The sequence below is a fragment of the Bufo bufo genome, chromosome 7 (assembly GCF_905171765.1).
Source record: "Bufo bufo chromosome 7, aBufBuf1.1, whole genome shotgun sequence".
NCBI classification, from domain to species: Eukaryota; Metazoa; Chordata; class Amphibia; order Anura; family Bufonidae; genus Bufo; species Bufo bufo.
In genome coordinates, this window is record NC_053395.1 from 152,491,996 (window position 1) to 152,514,870 (window position 22,875).

Here is a 22,875-nt window from a genome sequence, read left to right on the forward strand (position 1 = left end):
GCACTCCCTGTAGTAATGGATTATGTGTAAAGCTCTAAGCAATGTTAGAAGGTAGAAGAAAATAAGGCAGGAAAGTCCCTGCTGCTTGTAGGAACATCAACGCAAAAATTAAACCCAACATGTTTACAACTTTCTCTGCCCTTAGGAAAATCAAGGAGGTAGCAACCAAGTAGTATCAAAGAATTAAAAAATATACTATAAACCGTATATCAATATGCTCATATGTTCAATCCTACACAGTACTATTTTACCTCTGTGTTAAGCTGCATGCATACAATTGTGGGCAGCGCAGGAAACATGCCCTGTGATTTATGATCCAAGGATTTCTTATCTGACCACAGGTCTATTGTACTGTACTCACATCATCATGTGAGTACCATATACTAGACTGGTGGTCAAATAGAAACTCACTGCATCATAAATCACTATGGTGAAGTACGTTCGGGCTAGATGAGCTAACATCAGTCTGGGAGATGCAGTTGACAGACGGGCCATGTTTCCCGGACTTCAATTGATCATATACGTGCACCGTATAGCCTTAATTGAAATTTCCAAGATCTACCGTAATAGGCATAACATTTTCAGATAAGGAGATGATATTGGAAGTGTGGGATTGAAAGGTAGTTTGCCAATTAAAAATTGTTACGTCAGCAGCCTGTGCCCACCGCTGCTTGTCTGCCTGTGTACCAACTTCTGCTTGATTCCTGGATTCTGACCCTCTGCTGCCTGAATTGATCCATGTCTGATCACCATACTGACCCTGTGCTGCCCTGTCCCTGACCTTTGAGCTGGTTCACAGATTCGCATGAACTGTTCCTGCCCTGCTCTCGGCTTTTTACTGACTACAAGTTTTGCCTGAACTTTTGGTGCCCTGGGATGGTGTCTCTCACCCCCATGGTTAGGCTGTCAATCATATCGGGACTACTCCAGAAGGTAATAGCATAGTGGCTCCCCTGCAGTGGATCCAAATTCATGTATAGGGTTTAACCCCTTAGGGACATAGCCTTATTTCACCTTAAGGACCAGGCCATTTTTTGCATTGCAAATCTGACCAGTGTCATTTTAAGTGCTGATAACTTTAAAACGCTTTTACTTATCCAGGCCATTCTGTGATTGTTTTTTCGTCACATATTGTACTTCATGACATTGGTAAAATGAAGTAAAAATTATTTTTTTTTTTGCATAAAAAAATACCTAATTTACCAAAAATTTGGAAAAATTTGCAAATTTAAAAGTTTCAGTTTCTCTACTTCTGTAATACATAGTAATACCCCCAAAAATTGTGATGACTTTACATTCCCCATATGTCTACTTCATGTTTGAATTATTTTGGGAATGATATTTTATTTTTTGGGGATGTTACAAGGCTTAGAAGTTTAGAAGCATATCTTGAAATTTTTCTGAAATTTACAAAAACCCAATTTTTAGGGACCACTACAGGTCTGAAGTCACTTTGCGAGGCTTACATAATAGAAACCACCCAAAAATTACCCCATCTAAGAAACTACACCCCTCAAGGTATTCAAAACTGATTTTACATACGTTGTTAACCCTTTAGGTGTTGCACAAGAGTTATTGGCAAATGGGGATGAAATTTGAGAATTTCATTTTTTTGTCTAATTTTCCATTTTAACCATTTTTTTCCACTAAGAAAGCAAGGGTTAACAGCCAAACAAGACTGTATCTTTATTGCCCTGACTCTGCCGTTTACAGAAGCACCCAATATGTGGCCATAAACTACTGTACGGCCACGCAGCGGGGCGTAGAGTGAAAGGTGCGCCGTTTGGTTTTTGGAAGGCAGATTTTGCTGGACTGGTTTATTTACACCATGTCCCATTTGAAGCCCCCCTGATGCACCCCTAGAGTAGAAACTCCCTAAAAGTGACCCCATCTAAGAAACTACACCCCTCAAGGTATTCAAAACTGATTTTACATACGTCGTTAACCCTTTAGGTGTTGCACAAGAGTTATTGGCAAATGGGGATGAAATTTGAAAATTTCATTTTTTTGCCTAATTTTCCATTTTAACCAATTTTTTCCACTAACAAAGCAAGGGTTAACAGCCAAACAAGACTGTATCTTTATTGCCCTGACTCTGCCGTTTACAGAAACACCCAATATGTGGCCGTACACTACTGTACGGCCACACAGCGGGGCGTAGAGGGAAAGGTGCGCCGTTTGGTTTTTGGAGGGCTGATTTTTATGGACTGGTTTATTTACACCGTGTCCTGTTTCAACCCCTCTGATGCACCCCTGGAGTAGAAACTCCCTAAAAGTGACCCCATTTTGGAAACTACGGGATAAGGTAGCATTTTTTTGGGGACTATTTTTAGGGTACATATGATTTTTGGTTGCTCTATATTACATTTTTGTGAGGCAAGGTTACCAAAAATTGAAATTCTGAAATTTAATCTCCATTTGCCATTAACTGTTAAGGAACACCTAAAGTGTTAATAAAGTTTGTATAATCAGTTTTGAATACCTTGAGGGGTGTAGTTTCTTAGATGTGGTCACTTTTAGGGAGTTTTTACTCTAGGGGGGCATCAGGGGGGCTTCAAAAGGGACATGGTGTCAATAAAAAAGGCCATCAAAATCGGCCTTCCAGAAACCATGTCGGTCCTTTCCCTTTGCGGCCTCCCTTTTACTGATACAGCAGTTTACGACCACAAATGTGGCATTTCTGTAAACTGCAGTATCAGGGTAATAAATATTAACTTTTGTTTGGTTGTTAACCCTTGTTTTGTTACCGGAAAAAACGGATTGAAATGGAAGAGTGCCAAAAATAGCGGTTTTGGCACCGTTTTTGTTTTGACCGTGTTAATCTGGGGGGTTAGGTCATGGGATATTTTTATAGAGGAGATTCTTACGGACGCGGCGATACCTAATAAGTCTACTTTTTTTTTTACAATTATTTCGGTTTTTGACTATATTATCCTTTTTGATACAAAAAAATAATTTTTGTATCTCTAAAGTCTAAGTGTCATTTAAAAAAAAAAAAATTTATCCGATTATCTTATGTGGGGGCTCATTTTTTGTGGGATGAGCGGACGGTTTTATTGGCACTATTTTGGGGGCTATATGACTTTTTTATCGCTTGCTATTAAACTTTTTGTTATGTAAGGTGACAAAAAAAACCTTTTTTTGCACCTTTTTTTTTATGACCGTGTTAATCTGGGGGGTTGGGTCATGGGGTATTTTTATAGAGGAGATTCTTACGGACGCGGCGATACCAAATAAGTCTACTTTTTTTACATTTATTTAGGTTTTAGACTATATTATCCTTTTTGATACAAAAAAATATTTTTTGTATCTCTAAAGTCTAAGAGTCATTATTATTTTTTTTAAATCCGATTATCTTATGTGGGGGCTCATTTTTTGCGGGATGAGAGAACGGTTTTATTGGCACTATTTTGGGGGCTATATGACTTTTTGATCGCTTGCTATTAAACTTTTTATTATGTAAGGTGACATATGGACCGTGTTAATCTGGGGGGTTAGGTCATGGGGTATTTTTATAGAGGAGATTATTACCGACGCGGCGATATCTAATATGTCTACTTTTAATAAATTATTTTAGTTTTTTTGGGTGTCTCAAGTCTGAGAACCAGTTTTTTTATCCGATGTCAGTGCTAAATTGGGATATAAATTTAGTACTCCATGGAAGTGTGATACTCCCTGAAGCAACCAATAACGCAGAGGCCCGGATGATCGGGGCACGTGTCACATTGAGTTGTGGTGTCCTTCCGTATCCCCCTCCTGTGACACACTCTGCATCTTTTTTGGGTTCGTCCCTTCTTTCCAGTATGGGGGACCACACGTGGAAAGTGTTGGCCAGGGACGATCCGGGGCGCCTACAGTTCCCGAGGTACTCTGGCCTGCTCTTTCCCGGTCCGAAAAAATCAGGGCCTTGAGGACTGCCTCATAGAACTGAAGGAATGTCCCTGTGCTGCCAGCGCTTCGAGATGGTACAAAAGAGTTGTACATGGCAACCTGCACCAAGTAGACCGCAACTTTTTTGTACCATGCCCAGGTTTTGCGCATGGCGTTATATGGCTTGAGGACTTGATCAGAGAGATCAACTCCTCCCATATACCGATTGTAGTCGACGATACAATCGGGCTTGAGGACCATTGCCGCGGTACCTCGCACAGGGACAGGGGTGATGCCGTTACCATGAATTGTGGACAGCATAAGGACATCCCTCTTGTCCTTTTACCTGACCAGCAACAGGTTTCCAGTGGTAAGGGCACGGGTCTCACCCCTGGGGATAGGTACCTGGAGGGGGAGGGCAGGGAGGCCGCGTTGATTTTTACGCACGCCCCACAAGCGGACGTGGATCTGGCGGCAAGAGACTGGAACAAGGGGATTCCGGTATAAAAGTTATCCACGTACAGGTGGTAACCCTTATCCAGCAGTGGGTGCATAAGGTCCCACACAAGTTTCCCAGTAACACCCAGAGTGGGGGGACATTCTGGGGGTTGAATCCGGGAATCTCGCCCCTCGTACACACAAAATTTGTAAGTTCACCCTGAGATACTCTCACAAATTTTGTATAGCTTCACGCCATACCTCGGCCGCTTGAAGGGCACATACTGGCGGAAAATGAGTCTCACCTTGAATGCAATGAGAGATTCATCAACCGCGACCTCCCTTCCAGGTACATAGGCCTCCATGAATTTGGCCCCAAAGTGATCGATGACCGGCCGTATCTTATACAGACGGTCAAGGGCAGGATCACCTCGGGTGGGACATGCTGCATTATCGGAATAATGTCAAAGGAAAAAGGAAAGAAGCTCAGAGTACTAAAAGTAACAATTAAAAAAATATTTTATTAAATCAAAGACATGATTAAAAACACACACACAATTGATGCCAAGGACAGGGTAGGGGGAACAGGGGAGGAAAGGCACGCCGAAGGCACGTTCCTGGTTTTTTCGTCCACACTTGGTCCACCTTTGGTAAGTTTTAGATCACAGTCTCCCTCCCACGGCTTTGTGCTGCCGATGTTGAGATTCCTCACTTGGCTTCTATTTATTGCTCTGCTGACTTTATATTATTTTTGTATTACTATTCTGGTCAGCACACAATGCACCACAGCCATGGTTGGTTCTCTCACTGATCTATACTTACCTTATACCACTTAACATATACTCTGCTACACCGGATCCATGAGTTGGTCATTGTACCTTATATACTTATTTTTCTCATGACCCTATTATTATTTCTGTATGTACTGTGTGACCAGTGTGTTCATCCAGGGTGGAGCTTGTTTTTTCCTCCCCTGTTCCCCCTACCCTGTCCTTGGCATCAATTGTATGTGTGCTTTTAATCATGTCTTTGATTTAATAAAATATTTATTTAATTGTTACTTTTGGTACTCTGAGCTTCTTTCCTTTTTCCTTTGACATTGTACTCGGAGCTTGTACCGAGTTATCTCTTTTTCAGATGTCCCAGCACGTTTATACTGTGTAGACACTGTTCTCCTTGCGTTTCTGGGATATCCGGGGTCTTTTCTCCTTTTTTCTGATTATCGGAATAATGCAGATATTTCAGGATGGCCTCAAACCGGGAGCGTGTCATGGCCGTACTGTAAAGTGGGGTCTGGTATAGGACGTCCCCACTCCAGTACAGCCTGACACTGGGTTTCTTGACCAGGCCCATATGCAGCACGAGGCCCCAAAATGTCCTCATTTCGGCTGCACTGACCGGCGTCCAGCCACCGGGCCTGGCCAAAAAGGAGCCCGGGTGTTGAGCAACGAACTGTTGGGCGTACAGGTTCGTCTGCTCCACCATCAGATTTACCAGTGGGTCACTGAAAAAATGACAAAAAAAGTCATATTCAGTGTAGCCCACTGTGGAAATCTGGATTCCTGATTGGCCTACAAAATCAGGAATCACGGGCTCGTATCTCTCTGGGCTACACCAGACTAGTTCACTGGCAGGGTGCTCCGGTGGATTTAACTGGTGGGCCGGGAAACCAGTACGAGCCCCAGAGCTGCTCATACTAGTGTGGGCCACAGGGTCCCTAACATGGCGGTCCCCTTGCTCCACCTGGCGGCGTCTCCGCCGCCTTGGGGGCTCATCATCATCGCTAGATGATGAGGAGGACGCGGATGACAACAGGAATGTGGGGTCATCCTCGTCCTCACTGGGACTCTCAGAGTCGGAGGCAAGCTGGGCGTATCCCTCTTCGGCCGAGAACGTCCGGCGGGCCATAGAGGAGTGTGTGTCTGCGTGTGTATGTGCGTGTGTGTAAAACATTATTTGGTGTGCGTGTGTGTGGGGGCACGGGTGTTCATGAACTCACCCTAAAAGTAACAGAAAAAAAAAAGAAAAAAAAAAAGGCAAAAAATGTGAAAAAAATAATTCAAAACTGCTGATTAACCGTCTGAAGTTGATCAGCGGTGGGGTGTGCGATTCGCTAACAGTGGCCGGACGCTAAGAGTGCCGGCCACAGTCAACGTACACAAAAATAAAATAAAAAATCCTGCACCCCAAAAAAGTAGGGGGGGGCAGGGGGGGGGGGCAAGCGGCAGCACCCCTGGGGGGTCTAGGGTCACACAGCTGTGCTGTGGACCCCAGACACCCTAACTTAGGGTGATGCAATCAAAGTTTTAAAACTAACTTTCCCTTTATTTTCCCTGCCTAACCCAACTTTCCCTATGCTTTCCCTATGTACCTGAAGTTCAGATGGGGGGTGCTGGGGCACAGATCGGGTCCTGGGGGGCACAGATGGGGTGATGCTGGCAGCGATGGACGACATGCAGGCAGCTCCTCTCTCCTCCGGCTCCGGAACACAAAAGGAGGAGGAGAGGAGCGCTTGCATCATTTGAATCTGCCGCCGGCCTGCCCACAGACCCATCAGAGGCGATCCTGAGAGGTGATGTCACCATCACCTCTCAGGATCGCTGGATGGTGATTGATGGGGTGAAATAACACCACCATCACCATCCTGTTTCGGGTTATCGGGTCTTCAGAAACCCGAATAAACCGGAAACGCAGAAAACCGCAGGTCTGAATTGACCTGCGGTTTTCTGCGATCGCCGACATGGGGGGTCACAGGACCCCCCGGCGCATTTAGCCTAGGTGCCTGCTCAATGATTTGAGCAGGCACCGGGTTCCGATCACCGCCCGCCGCGCGGCGGTGATCAGAACCATACATGACGTTCCGGTACGTCATGTGTCCTTAAGTTCCAGGACATCATGACGTACCGGTACGTCATGTGTCCTTAAGAGCTTAAAGGGTAAATACCAGGGGATTGCCAGGTTAAAGCACTTAGGTTTAGCTCAAAGTCAAACCAGTTGGTTGACGCAATGATTCCATACCCCCTGATCATTACAAATAAAAGCACAAAAAGCCTGGCTCCTGACATATCTGTTCTTTTCAAGAAAGACTTGATCCTTAGTTGCGGGATTTATAATGGTTATTGATCACACTAATCTGATCCAGGAATAGAAACTTTTGTCTAACTTTCTACCAGCTATTGGTTGGCTTAGGGTACTTTCACACTAGCGGCAGGACGGATCCGACAGGCTGTTCACCCTGTCGGATCCGTTCTGCCGCTATTTCGCCGTGCCGCCGGACCACCGCTCCGTCCCCATTGACTATAATGGGGACGGGGGCGGAGCTCCGGCGCAGCACGGCAGTTTGCAGTGAGAGGCCGTCGGGTTAAAAAGTCGGACATGTCGTAGTTTTAGTCCAGCGGCCTTTCGCCGTGCACTGCCGTGCTGCGCCGGAGCTCCGCCCCGTCCCCATTATAGTCAATGGGGACCGAGCGGCGGTCCGGCGGCACGGCGAAATAGCGGCAGGACGGATCCGACAGAGTGAACAGCCTGTCGGATCCGTCCTGCTGCTAGTGTGAAAGTACCCTTAATTTGAGGAAAAATGTTATGCCAGAATTTCGGCGCAAAATTTAGCATCTTCAGAAGTGTCTCTCTCCCACCAAGTCATGTTCCCTTTCAGATAAGACATTCCCTATTTACAGTCTAGGCACAGATAATTTCTCTAAACCTAGATTCGACAAATTGCGCCACATTTTGGCGCAACACACATCGAAATCGAGGTGCACTTACCTTAGTAAAAGTGGGCCATAGTCTCTTAAAATTATATTTATATAGTTAAAGTTCAAAAGATATCTACATTTCTTCAATGCGCTCAGCTTGGAGGCAATAATTCTCTTGTTACAGCTAGAAATACCAGGAAAATGGCTGCTTTATAATCTCAAATTTGGGAAGACGCACAGGACAGCTGTTTTAACTTAGTGCAGATGCCATTATTTATAGAATAATGTATTTTGGTAATTGTTTTAGAGAAGAGGCTTACATTTATTTACACATGAAATATAATGCAGGTGCTGAACCAGAGAGCCATTGGGTGTTGTCATGGAAGTTTGGGCTATCGTTGCATCTGCAGAGCAGGTCAAGGTGGGGATCAATTTCTGGAGACACAAGCCGGACTCGCTGCAGTCGTCCTTTTCTTTCTTTATTTTTTTTTACATTATAAAACAATTTTAACAAAACAACTCAAAAACTTCATAATTACTGGGAATTAGCGTGATAATTATAGATGGCCGTGCCGTTCGCCCGGCGGTCGTTTCGCAGCGAACTTTGCTCATTCACGATTCGCCGAACATGAGAACATATGGCGATGTTTGCATGCGCCATATTCTTTTGCATTGCGCCGAACTTTGACCCATGACACATCCATCAGGTGGGACAGGACAGCCAATTGAGACGTTTCAGGACATGGACACAGCCCCACCCTATAACAGAACCCGATCTGGCAGCCATTTCACATTATGTGTTTTGACAGTGTAGGGAGAGGTTGCTTTGTGGAGCAGAGACCAACTGTTAGGGACACCAAACGCTAGCTAATAGGGCCACAAAAGTCATTTTAAGGACTGGTATAGGTGTGCTATCGATAGGAGTGATATACTGACGGGTGGGATATACTTATAATATATTTTCTAACATATGTATTGTGCAGCTGTTGTGTGCGCTTCTGCTGCGATACTGCAGCTATATAGAGGGACAAACGCTATTAGAATAACTAATTGCAACTGGTGTGATATACCTGTTGCCCCCAAAAAAAACTGATTAAGGGGTGTAATATATCTATAATATAATTTCTAACATAGAAAGTATATTATAGTGCATTTTTATTGTGCAGCAGTTGTGTGCGGTTCTGCTGCGATACCGCAGGTATATAGAGGGACAAGCCTTATTGGAACAACTATTTGCAATGGGTGTGATATACCTGTTGCCCCAAAAAAACTGATTGAAGGGTGCAATATACCTGCTTCCACAAAATACTGATTAAGGGTTTGATATACCTGCTTCCACAAAATACTGATTAAGGGGTGTGATATACCAGCTTCCACCAAATATTGATTATGGGGTTCTATATACTTGTTTCTGCAAAATACTGATTGAGGGGTGCGATATACCTGCTTCTACAAAATACTGATTAAGGGGTTCTATATACCTGCTTCCACAAAATACAGATTGAGGGGTGCGATATACCTGCTTCCACAAAATAATGATTGAGGGGTGCAATATACCTGCGTCCAGAAAATACTGATTAAGGGGTTTGATATACCTTCTTCCACAAAATACTGATTAAGGGGTTTGATATACCTGCTTCCACAAAATACAGATTGAGGAGTGCAATATAACTGTTTCCACAAAATACTGATTAAGGGGTTTGATATACCTGCTTCTACAAAATACTGATTGAGGGGTGCGATATACCTGCTTCCACCAAACTTTGATTCAGGTGTTCTATATACCTGTTTCCATAAAATACTGATTGAGGGGTGGGATATACCTGCTTCTACAAAATACTGATTAAGGGGGTCTATATACCTGCTTCCACAAATTACTAATTGAGGGGTGCGATATACCTGCTTCCACCCAATATTGATTCAGGTGTTCTATATACCTGTTTCCACAAAATACTGATTGAGTAGTGCGATATACCTGCTTCTACAAAATATTGATTAAGGTGTTCTATATACCTGCTTCCACAAAATACAGATTGAGGGGTGCGATATACCTGCTTCTGCAAAATATTAATTATGGGGTGCAATATACCTGCTTCCAGAAAATACTGATTGAGGGGTTTGATATACCTGCTTCCACAAAATACTGATTGAGGGCTGCGATATACCTGCTTCCACCAAATATTGATTCAGGTGTTCTATATACCTGTTTCCACAAAATACTGATTGAGTGGTGTGATATACCTGCTTCTACAAAATATTGATTAAGGGTTCTATATACATGATTCCACAAAATACTGATTCAGGGGTGCGATATACTGGCTTCCACCGAATTCTGATTGAGGCCTGTGATATACCTGCTTCCACAAATACTGCTTTTCTCTAGGGACTTTGGCACAGGGTCATTTTGAAAATGACAGGCAGAGGAAGAGGCATGCCGTTCCGCAGGGGTGGTAGGGGTTGGGCAGGTGCACCAAGCCGGAGCCTAAGTGGGAAGTTGGAGAAGGTGCGTGTTATTATGTCAAAGAACGCACCAGAGTTGGTTGAGTGGCTCACTCAGCCTTCCGCTTCTGAACCCTCCTCATCCTCTGTATCTGCACCCTCCTCACTCTCTGCTGTGTGCACCCTCAAAGACACCACTCGAGTCAGAGGAAATATTTTCCCATCCATTCCCAGACCTTACCAATGAGCAGCCATTCTTGACATCGGATGAGGAAGAGGAGGTAGCAAAGGCCGCCACCCAGCGGTCTTACGACAATACCCAGATCAGCCCAAGGAGGGTGGTCCCCGCTGTTGTTGCCTACTCCAAGATCTCTAATGTCAGTGGTGGTGAAGGTGACGATGATGATGTGTCGATGGACGTCATGTGGGTGCCCACAAGAGAGGAAGAGGAGGGGAGTTCAGAGGGAGAGACGGAGCAGCAGACAGGGAGGAGAAGGATGAGAAGAAGGCTGAACTCGCAGTGCACAGAAGGCAAAAATCTGACTGCAAATGTATCTGGAGCGAGCCATCCACCATTCATGGTCACATCTTACGCTCCCAGGAGGCCGTCACATGGCTCCGCAGTGTGGGCTTTTTTTAACGTGTCAGCTGCTGATAATAGTGTTGCCATCTGCAGCCTGTGCTGTCAACGCATAAGTCGCAGTAAGCCCAACACTCACCTAGGGATGACCGCCTTAAGAAGGCACCTAGCCCCCCATCACCGAGCACAGTGGGAGCAACGCCGTCAGAACCCACAAAGCCACACTCCTGGCGCTCCACGTCCTGCCTCTTCTCCTTCTTCTCTCTCCTCCGATTTGTCCTCCACTCCACCTTCCACCGTGCCGTCGTTGCATTCATCTGGCAGAAGGCAGGCTTTCGTGGCCCAAATGTTTGAGCGTAAAAAGTTGATGACGCCGCATAATCCTCTGACCGTTGGCTTGTGGGAACTGCTAGCCCACCAACTACTGCCATATAAACTGGTGGACTCTGAGGCCTTTAGAAAATTTGTGGCCATTGGCACACCGCAATGAAAGGTCCCCGGAAGGAAATGAGGAAATGTTTCTCCCAGAAGGGCATCCCAGAGCTATATGGCCACGTTCAGCGGCAAGTGAATATATCTCTGCCACACAGTGTCGGTGCCAAGATACATCTGACCACAGACACGTGGTCTAGCAAACACAGGCATTGAAGGTACATCACTTTAACCGCCCACTGGGTGAACCTTCTGACGGCCGTCAAGCATGTAACCCATGGCACCCGTGTGGATTTGGTGTTACCGCCACAGATTCCATGCAGGCCTGCCTCTTCTAATCCTCCTACTCAATCCTCCGTCTCCTCTTCGGCTGACTCCTCCTTTTCCACTGCTACCGCCTCTTCCGCTGCGCCCCCCCAAGCTCCCCAGAACCTATTCGAAGTGCCAGGTGAGACGTTGCCATTCTGTGCTGCGGCTGTTGTGCCTGGAAGTCAAGAGCCACACCGGTCCTAAACTTAGTCGTGTAGACGTTCCAAATACCCTGGGGTCCAGGACATCTTGCAGCAGGCCAGGAAAAAAATCTCTGGCCATTTTTGAAGATCTTACACGGCCATGGCTCGCCTTGCTGACATTCAGCGGCGACACCACCTTCCCGTCAGACGTCTGATTTCTGACAGCCCAATGCACTGGAACTCCACCTTGTACACTGCGTGCAGAATTATTAGGCAAATGAGTATTTTGACCACATCATCCTCTTTATGCATGTTGTCTTACTCCAAGCTGTATAGGCTTGAAAGCCTACTACTAATTAAGCATATTAGGTGATGTGCATCTCTGTAATGAGAAGGGGTGTGGTCTAATGACATCAACACCCTATATCACTTGTGCATAATTATTAGGCAACTTCCTTTCCTTTGGCAAAATGGGTCAAAAGAAGGACTTGACAGGCTCAGAAAAGTCAAAAATAGTGAGATATCTTGCAGAGGGATGCAGCACTCTTAAAATTGCAAAGCTTCTGAAGCGTGATCATCGAACAATCAAGCGTTTCATTCAAAATAGTCAACAGGGTCGCAAGAAGCGTGTGGAAAAACCAAGGCGCAAAATAACTGCCCATGAACTGAGAAAAGTCAAACGTGCAGCTGCCAAGATGCCACTTGCCACCAGTTTGGCCATATTTCAGAGCTGCAACATCACTGGAGTGCCCAAAAGCACAAGGTGTGCAATACTCAGAGACATGGCCAAGGTAAGAAAGGCTGAAAGACGACCACCACTGAACAAGACACACAAGCTGAAACGTCTAGACTGGGCCAAGAAATATCTCAAGACTGATTTTTCTAAGGTTTTATGGACTGATGAAATGAGAGTGAGTCTTGATGGGCCAGATGGATGGGCCCGTGGCTGGATTGGTAAAGGGCAGAGAGCTCCAGTCCGACTCAGACGCCAGCAAGGTGGAGGTGGAGTACTGGTTTGGGCTGGTATCATCAAAGATGAGCTTGTGGGGCCTTTTCGGGTTGAGGATGGAGTCAAGCTCAACTCCCAGTCCTACTGCCAGTTTCTGTAAGACACCTCCTTCAAGCAGTGGTACAGGAAGAAGTCTGCATCCTTCAAGAAAAACATGATTTTCATGCAGGACAATGCGCCATCACACGCGTCCAAGTACTCCACAGCGTGGCTGGCAAGAAAGGGTATAAAAGAAGAAAATCTAATGACATGGCCTCCTTGTTCACCTGATCTGAACCCCATTGAGAACCTGTGGTCCATCATCAAATGTGAGATTTACAAGGAGGGAAAACAGTGCACCTCTCTGAACAGTGTCTGGGAGGCTGTGGTTGCTGCTGCACGCAATGTTGATGGTGAACAGATCAAAACACTGACAGAATCCATGGATGGCAGGCTTTTGAGTGTCCTTGCAAAGAAAGGTGGCTATATTGGTCACTGATTTGTTTTTGTTTTGTTTTTAAATGTCAGAAATGTATATTTGTGAATGTTGAGATGTTATATTGGTTTCACTGGTAAAAATAAATAATTGAAATGGGTATATATTTGTTTTTTGTTAAGTTGCCTAATAATTATGCACAGTAATAGTCACCTGCACACACAGATATCCCCCTAAAATAGCTAAAACTAAAAACAAACTAAAAACTACTTCCAAAAATATTCAGCTTTGATATTAATGAGTTTTTTGGGTTCATTGAGAACATGGTTGTTGTTCAATAATAAAATTAATCCTCAAAAATACAACTTGCCTAATAATTCTGCACTCCCTGTATATGCTTGATAGGCTGCTCCAGCAGCAACGTGGCGTTACCGACTACCTGTACGAACTCTGCAGCAGGACAGGTTCTGGGGAGCTTGGTTTCTTTTCATCGCGCCAGTGGCTGCTCATGAGCGGCGCATGCAGACTTCTGTGGCCATTTGATGAGATCACCAAACTGGTCAGTCGCAGCCAGGGCAACATCAGTGACATTGTACCTTACGCCTTCTTTCTGGAGCATGCATTGCGTCGTGTCATTTATCAAGACGTCGAGGACCAGGAGCTGAAAGATAAGGAAGTCGCAATGCTGAATGAATTCCCATCTGAGACAAGTCAGCAGGAGTCTGAAGAGGAGTCAGAGGAGGACGGTGGCTGGGGGGAGGAGGAGGAGGAGAAGCAAGAAGAGCAGGCTTTGAGGGGGACTTTAAACTTTTCGGGGATCCCTAGTGTTGTCCGTGGCTGGGGGGAGGAGACAGAGGGCGACATTCTCCTGTGTGATGAGCAGTAGCCAGGGCGATCCACTGCTTCCTATTTAGTGCAAATGGGGGCCTTCATGCTCCAGTGTTTGAAGAGGGAACACCGTATAAAAAGCATAAACAGCAAGGACCAGTACTGGGTGGCAACGTACTGTAGGAAAGCACAATGGGTCGTCATTGACGGAAGATATGTGTCACCGAGGTTCCTGGTCTCAGTGAGGTAAGAGCCGGTAATTTTAAGTGTCAGCGGCAGCTAGTGCTGGCTGACACTATTGGTTATTTAGTGTGGCTGTAAAGCCGATCCGGGACGGCTCTTACTGGAAGCAGCCAAAGTGCAGGGTGGGTGGGTGGCTTCTCCCCACATTCCAGGCTGGGTTTTGGTTAGGGATATAAAACCCAGTCAGCAGCCACAGCTGGGTGTGGATTATCCTGGAGCCAGTCTCTGTGTTGGGGCCTGAGAGTTCGAGCCGGGATTAAGGCCTGCTATCTTGTTTGGACAAAATCGCGTGGACTTCTGTTAAACCCAAGGACTTATGTGTTGCTGCCTGGTGTGAACAAACACCAGACTCAAGGTGACTATTTTTCCTTGAAACTGACTTTTTGTTGTCACTTTCCTTATGTGTGAATAAAAAACTGAACTGTTTAAGTTAAAGAAGTTGTCGTTGCGTCTATACTGCGTCCGTAAGCCTGTCTACCAGAGCAAATCCCCACAGTACTTAGATCCCCAGTACAAACACAAAATGGTGGACCTGTTACCAGCGTCACAAATGGCTGGCAGAATGCAGCATTTCCAGGCCTTGCTGCGAGAGATGCTGTATTCTGCTGTTGCAGCCCCTGGCAGAGGAATTTCCACCCACAGCGAAACGGGTGTGGGTACCAATCCTACCGCGCCTGCAAGAAGAGGGCGGTTTGAAGATGTGTTGGTCATTTCAGATATGCGATCATTCTTGCAGCCAACCCATCGAGAGCCGCCCTCCGGATCCAGCCTCAGGGAACGCCTAGACCGACAGGTGTCCGACTAAATCGGGTTAACGGCCGATGTGGATGCTCTGAGAAACGAGGAACCCCTGGACTACAGGGTGTGCAGGCTAGATCTCTGGCCAGAGCTGGCACAATTTGCCATGGAACTCTTGGCTTGCACCTCATCGAGTGTCCTGTCCGAAAGGACGTTCAGCGCAGCAGGGGGGATTGTGACCGATAAGCGCACTCACCTAGGTCATGACAGTGTGGACTACCTCACATTTCTAAAAATGAATGAGGCATGGATCTCGGAGGAATTCAACACCTGTAACGACCACGTGTAATTGAATTTCCTCATGCCAGCCCACACATATCTACCACCACCCAGAATGGTGCTTGTCATATGTATATACAGCGGTACAAAAGGCCTTTTCTGTCAGGTGAATGCCTAATTTTTGGGGCCTCTACTCCAGTGGCCTACAGTAAAAAATTTATCCAGTGATCGCCTAATGTAACTCCAGACACAAAATCACAAGTTTTTTTCTGTCAATGCCTAATTTTTGGTGCCTGTACTGGCTTCAGGAAAAATGTTATCCACTGATCGTCTAATATAGCTCCAGCCACATAATCACTTGTTCTTTTCGGTCATGTGACTGCATAATTTTTGGGGCCTGTACTCCATGGCCTACAGTAAAATTGTTATCCACTGACCGCCTAATATCCCTCCAGCCACATATTCACTTGTTCTTTTCTGTCAGGTAAATGCCTAATTTTTGGCTCCTGTACTCCACTGGCCTGCAGTAAAATTGTTATTCAATGTTTGCCTAATGTATCTCCAGCCACATACCGTAATCACTTGCTATTTTCTGTCAGATGAATGTCTAATTTTTGGCGCCTATACTCCACTGGCCTACAGTAAAATTGTTATCCACTGACCGTGTAATATACCTCCAGCCGCATAATCACTTGTTCTTTTCGGTCAGATGACTGCATAATTTTTGGGGCCTGTACTCCATGGCCTACAATAAAATTGTTATTCAGTGAACACCTAATATACCTCCAGCCAAATAATCACTTGTTCTTTTCTGTCCGGTAAATGCCTAATTTTTAATTCCTGTACTACACTGGCCTACAGTAAAATTGTTATTCAGTGTTTGCCTAATGTTTTTTCAACCACATACCGTAATGACTTGCTAATTTCTGTCAGATGAATGCCTAATTTTTGGTGCCTGTACTCCACTGGCCTACAGTAAAATTGTTATCCACTGACCGTCTAATATACCTCCAGCCACATAATCACTTGTACTTTTCTGTCCAGTGAATGCATAATTTTTGGGGCCTATACTCCACTGGCCTGCAGTAAAATTGTAATCCACTAACCGATGTGGCAATGTGAACATTGAGGTGGTGTTTCCCCAGGTTGCAGTCCGGGACTTAGGGCATGCTCATGTCCAGGGATCCTATTTAATCCTGCTACTGGATCTTGGGTGTGTCTCACTCTGGAGAGTGTGCAGACAGACGCCTGGTGAGGCTCTGTCAGTGTGGTCTCAGCTAGGCAAGGCTGAGGGGCCACGAGGCTAGGCAATAGCCTGGACTTTGGGGGACTTGCACACAGAAGGCTGGAGTGGCTCTGTGTGGTCTGAGCCGGGAGGGCTGAGAGACCACTATCCCACAAGAGACACTGGTGTGGGAGCAGCCTGGAGGCTGCTGGAGGTTGGGCTGGGAAAGCTGCATCTCATCACGGGTGTGAACTGTGGTACGCTTTAGGTGAGTCAGGGAAACCTATGTGTTTAGATAGGGCCCAGACGGGCAAGGTATTTTATTTTGGCTTTGTGTGTTTTTCTTTATGCCGTGTGCCACAATAAAGCACAGTTTGGCCCCTAAATCCTGGTGTCTGTGAAGAAGTGTATGATTGCAACCACCGGAAAAGAGCTAATCCCCCACACCGACTAATATACCTCCAGCCACAAAATCACTTGTTCTTTTCTGTCAGGTGAATGCATAATTTTTGGGGCCTGTACTCCACTGGCCTACAGTAAAATTGTTACCCACTGACCGCCAAATATACCTCCACCCACATAATCACTTGTTCTTTTCTGTCCAGTGAATGCATAATTTTGGAGGCCTGTACTCCACTGGCCTACAGTAAAATTGTTATCCACTGACTGCCTAATATACCTCCAGCCACATAATCACTTGTTCTTTTCTGTCAGGTGAATTCATAATTTTTGGGGCCTGTACTCCACTGGCCTACAGTAAAATTGTTATCCACTAATATACCTCCAGCCACATAATCATTTGTTCTTTTCTGTCAGGTGAATGCCTAATGTTTGGGGCCTGTACTCCACTGGCCTACAGTAAAATTGTTATGCAGTGACCGTCTAATATACCTCCAGCCACATAATCACTTGTTCTTTTCTGTCCAGTGAATGCATAATTATTGGGGCCTGTATTCCACTGGCCTATAGTAAAATTGTTATCCACTTACCGCCTTATATACCTCCAGCCACATAATAATTTTTACTTTTCTGTCCAGTGAATGCATAATTTTTGGGGCCTGTACTCCACTGGCCTACAGTAAAATATTTATCCACTGACCGCCTAATATACCTCCAGCCACATAATCACTTGTTCTTTTCTGTCAGGTGAATTCATTATTTTTGGGGCCAGTACTCCACTGGCCTACAGTAAAATTGTTATACACTAACCATCTAATATACCTCCAGCCACATAATCACTTGTTCTTTTCTGTCCAGTGACTGCATAATTTTTGGGGCCGGTACTCCACTGGCCTACAGTAAAATTGTTATGCACTGACCGTCTAATATACCTCCAGCCACATGATCACTTGTACTTTTCTGTCCAGTGACTGCATCATTTTTGGGGCCTGTACTCCACTGGCCTACAGTAAAATTGTTATTCAGTGTCCGCCTAATATACCTCCAGCCAGGCTCGGACTGGCCCACAGGGGTACAGGGGAATCCCCCGGTGGGCCCCTGAGCAAAGTGGGCTGCTAGTCTCCCACCCCCTGCACAAGTGGCACATAACACAGTAGACTTACTGCACTTCATACATATATTCAATGTACAGCACCTCCACCAGCCTATGTTCATATAAAAAACTTGTTGGATTATTTGTTATATTTGAATGTATCCGTACAGGGGGCCCCCAAAATAAATTTTACTGGTGGGCCCTAGGTACCCCAGTCTGACACTGCCTCCAGCCACATAATCACTTGTTCTTTTCTGTCAGGTGAATGCCTACTTTTTGGGGCCTGTACTACACTGGCCTACAGTAAAATTGTTATCCACTGACCGTCTAATATACCTCCAGCCACATAATCGCTTGTTCTTTTCTGTAAGGTGAATGCCTAATTTTTGGGGCCCATACTCCCGTGGCCTAAAAAAAAAAAAAAATTCTAGGCTCCAGCAGGGCACATTTTTTAGACTTTCCCTTTAAGACGCATAAAAATGGCCCCTGATTAAAATACATATTTTTTGCGGGAATTTTTGACATTGATCACCCTCTGTTATGTCACTGTCCATGTTGTGGGACTATTTGTGCACTTCTAGTAAGTATGTGGTGAATGCAAATATGACCTGAAGGTTTTTCAAGTTCGCCTGCCATTAAAGTGAATGGGGCCTCCCGCGAACGCATGGTTCGCGAACATTTGAACACAAACGCGAATTTGCGTTCACGAAAGGTCTCGGCCGATGTTCGTCCATCACTTGTGATAATCACTGTGTTCCTTTAGAATTGAAAGCGTTAAAAATTCCAAACTCTGCAATATTTTAAGCTGCCATTAGGCTTGTTAATGCTTATTAATAATGCTTATTATTACTAGTATATTGTTTTAACTCTTTCTTTACCAGAGCGCACAACTTAGAGGGAAAACTGGGGATAATTGGCCGTGACACATTTCAAACATTACAGTAACTTCAATGACGGCTCATATTGTCATCTAAACAAATGCGCGCAGCCATCATGAATATGTATGACTTCTTTAGTTCTTTGTTTTTAGGTTTACATTTTACAGCATGTTTTCAGATCACATGCCCAAAATGGATTTCATGGTGGTCTATCACAGCTCCATATTTTACCTCAGTAGCCAGATTTCCAGCGGTACTATAAGGAAATAAGCACCTTTCAGATTTTTTTTTATAGATTATTTATGGTAATAGTCATTACATCACTAATCTTTTACTGATCCTGAGTGTTGGTTTGCATTTTAATCTAGCGATGCATTCAGACTTCCAGACAGCAAATCACCAGTGCAAAAATCTGTGCAGGCATCCGCAAGGAAGATATTAGATCTGTCTACAGTAGAAATGGGAATGCAGCTCTGGACTATATATATTATAGACTGTATCTCAAGGTTACTGTTTTTTAACATCTGAGGAGCCTGTGGGAACACACTTTTACCTGGTAAGATTCTAATCACACTGTAAGGGTAGCTTCGCATGGAGTTATTTGGAGGAGGTTTTGATGCACATTTTTTTGTGGAAGCAGCCAGTCCTGCTCACATTCTAGGACACGTTGCTGGTGGCCATTTTAAATCATTCCCCGAGAACACCTTTAAAGGGTTTCTATCACTTCATATGACATAATTAGCTGGCAGACACTAGCGATCTGCTAGTGTCTGCTCTGGCCAACCATCCTACTATAATCACTTGTGGGGCAGCGGTTTTGCTAAAAAACTAACTTTTATAAATATGCTAATGAGCCTCTAGGTGCTATGTGGGCGTCATTAGCACCTAGAGGCTCCGTCTACCTTCATACACAGCCGCCGCCCAGCGCGTCCCTCCAGCCCGCCCATGTCCTCCTCCGTGTGACGCAGCGGCCGAATTCTCGCGCATGCGCCGTGCGCGGCTGTATTCGGCGCATTAGAGATGTCTGAGCTTGGAGCGGTCAGACATTCAATGCGCATGCGCGGCTGTTCCGCGCATGCGCATTGAATGTCTGACCGCTCCGAGCTCAGACATCTCTAATGCGCCGAATACAGCCGCGCACGGCGCATGCGCGAGAATTCGGCCGCTGCGTCACACGGAGGAGGACATGGGCGGGCTGGAGGGACGCGCTGGGCGGCGGCTGTGTATGAAGGTAGACGGAGCCTCTAGGTGCTAATGACGCCCACATAGCACCTAGAGGCTCATTAGCATATTTATAAAAGTTAGTTTTTTAGCAAAACCGCTGCCCCACAAGTGATTATAGTAGGATGGTTGGCCAGAGCAGACACTAGCAGATCGTTAGTGTCTGCCAGCTAATTATGTCATATGAAGTGATAGAAACCCTTTAATTTATGACAAGGTGTACACCTCTTCATAATTTAAGCGGATTCTCTGACAGCGGAGGGGATATTAATACCGCTGTAGAAAACGCTGGTCTTCATAAATCTCTCCCCTTGTGTATTGATTCCTTTATTACCAGCTTACGTTTAAAATCTTACTTGGTATGGTGTTAGTTAATAAAGAAAACAATTACAATAATTGCTACATTGTTATAATCTCAGTATATTAAATAGTGTGTTTAGACTTGTCCTTAATCATAAAGTCTATGTGGATCATCCCAAAGGTTTAGCACTTTTACTAAAAAGGGCAAGAAGTTAACCACTGTAATGTACTGACATGAAATGTGATGAAACAAGAGATTTGCTCACACACGCTGGACTCAAAGCATCCTTCACTTTGGTATCCGAGCACGATTTACACTGTGATTAGGACTGTGAAGCTTCAGTTGGGATATTACGGCTTATGTTTTTCCTATTAGTTTCCAAATGACCTTGGAGCACCAGAAGTACATCTGATTTTGATGAAACTTTAGACTTTGCTGCTAATGGAACGCATGAACCTTCCCATGACTCCTTGCAATTATGAAGGCCGCACAGCATCGCTAGTAATGTAAACAAATTTACCAAACTTAAAATTGATCGTGTGAGATCCCTGATGTCCTACGTAGTCAGTCACGTCAGTACAGGACTATGGGTGGTAGAATACGTGCCAGGATTTTGCTCCCCCTGCACCTGGTAATGATACTGTATCTCAGCAACATTCCACAGAAAGCTGGCTGCCGATTGGTTGGCGAGGTTCTAAAAGACGTAGGTCAGTCTGTGGTTTGTTCAGTGATACTAAACAATAGCTAAACAATGGATGCACCACATGTCTGTCTGATTTTCTTAACAGCTTTGAGGCATTTGTTGTTAGCATCATACCCCCCAATTGCTTTTCTTGTTAATTACTGTTAGGAGCAGTCACTATTCCTGAGGCTATTTGTAAATCTGATCCAGTCTGACTTGTGCGAAAAAAAACAGACACATGATTTTCTGCAATGACTTCCGCATATAATAGGCCAAACTTAAGGAATAGTTTGCATTAGTATCATCCAGGTTAAATGCTACCCATGCCCTCCCTTCTACATAGTATTATTCTTCCAAAGCTCCACCTCCAATGATGTTGCTAGCTCTGAATATGGATAAGCATTACCCCATATAACCCACGTAGAAGCTTTTTAGGCAAACCATCGCAAAAAGCAATTTCTGATTATGCATACATGAATAAATCCTTCAGAATCTCACGATAATATCTGGAAAGGTTCATCTCCAATAAGATATAAGACTTAGACTCAACATGAGTAGAACAGCTTTCACCCCTCCTAGGCAGCTCTGCAAGTGGAGAACCAGTCCTGCTCACATTCTAGGACAGGTTAGTAGTGGCCATTTTGAATCATTCCCCGAGAACCCCTTCAATTCATAACAAGGCGTATGCCTCTTCATAATTTAAGTGAATTCTCTGACAGTGGAGGGGATATTATGATCGCTTTAGAAAATGCTGGTCTAGATAAATCTCTCAGAATCTCACGATAATATCTGGAAAGGTTGATCTCCAATAAGATATAAGACTTTCACTCAATATGAGTAGAACATTTTTCAAAAAGTTTGTTTAAGGCTTGTGCAGATGAGCATCATAAAACCTCAGAATGTATTCCATCTGTCATTTTTTTCATCCGTATGGCTTCAGTACATCATCCATTTTTTCACGTCCGTCTCCTAGGAACCATCCATGAAAAAATGAGTGCACACCGAAGGTTTTTTGGGCAAACCTATTAATTTGGAAGGGAGAGTCTAGCGCAAGCGCAAGAATTGGACCATTGTAATACATGCTGTGTTTTTCTCTGCACACATGTGAATAGGTCCATTGGCTATATGGTGGCAATGTTCAGCCTATATGCTGTCCTTTCTACACTTAGACAGCACATAGATGCAAACATTTCTCCTGTTAATAAGGCCTTAGAATACAGCTCGATCCAGGTGAGTGTATTCGGTCAAGCCACGCACACAACCAATGGTGGCATCATTAGGCCTCACTTGGCCTCAGGCGGCTAGTCACTCTGTACCCTTAGAGCCATATCTCCTAATGATTCGGCTAAAGTAGTTGAGTATAATAAGGACTTTTCCATCATTAGTGCATAATACAGTATATAAATATGGTATAGCTATTATGTGAGCATGTTAGTCATTAAGAAATCTAGCAATTCTGATTTTGATTTAAAAAAAATCAGCTACATTGTCTTCACCAGGGATGGTTGACTTTTGTGACACAATGTCCCAAAATTGAAATGTTTCCTGTGAAACAGCAATGACTTCATGATCCTTGGCAACACTGACAGCTGCAGGACTCCATAGCAGTCACAGACCCCTAGTCACAGCCACAGGAACCCCAAATATGAGTGACAGCC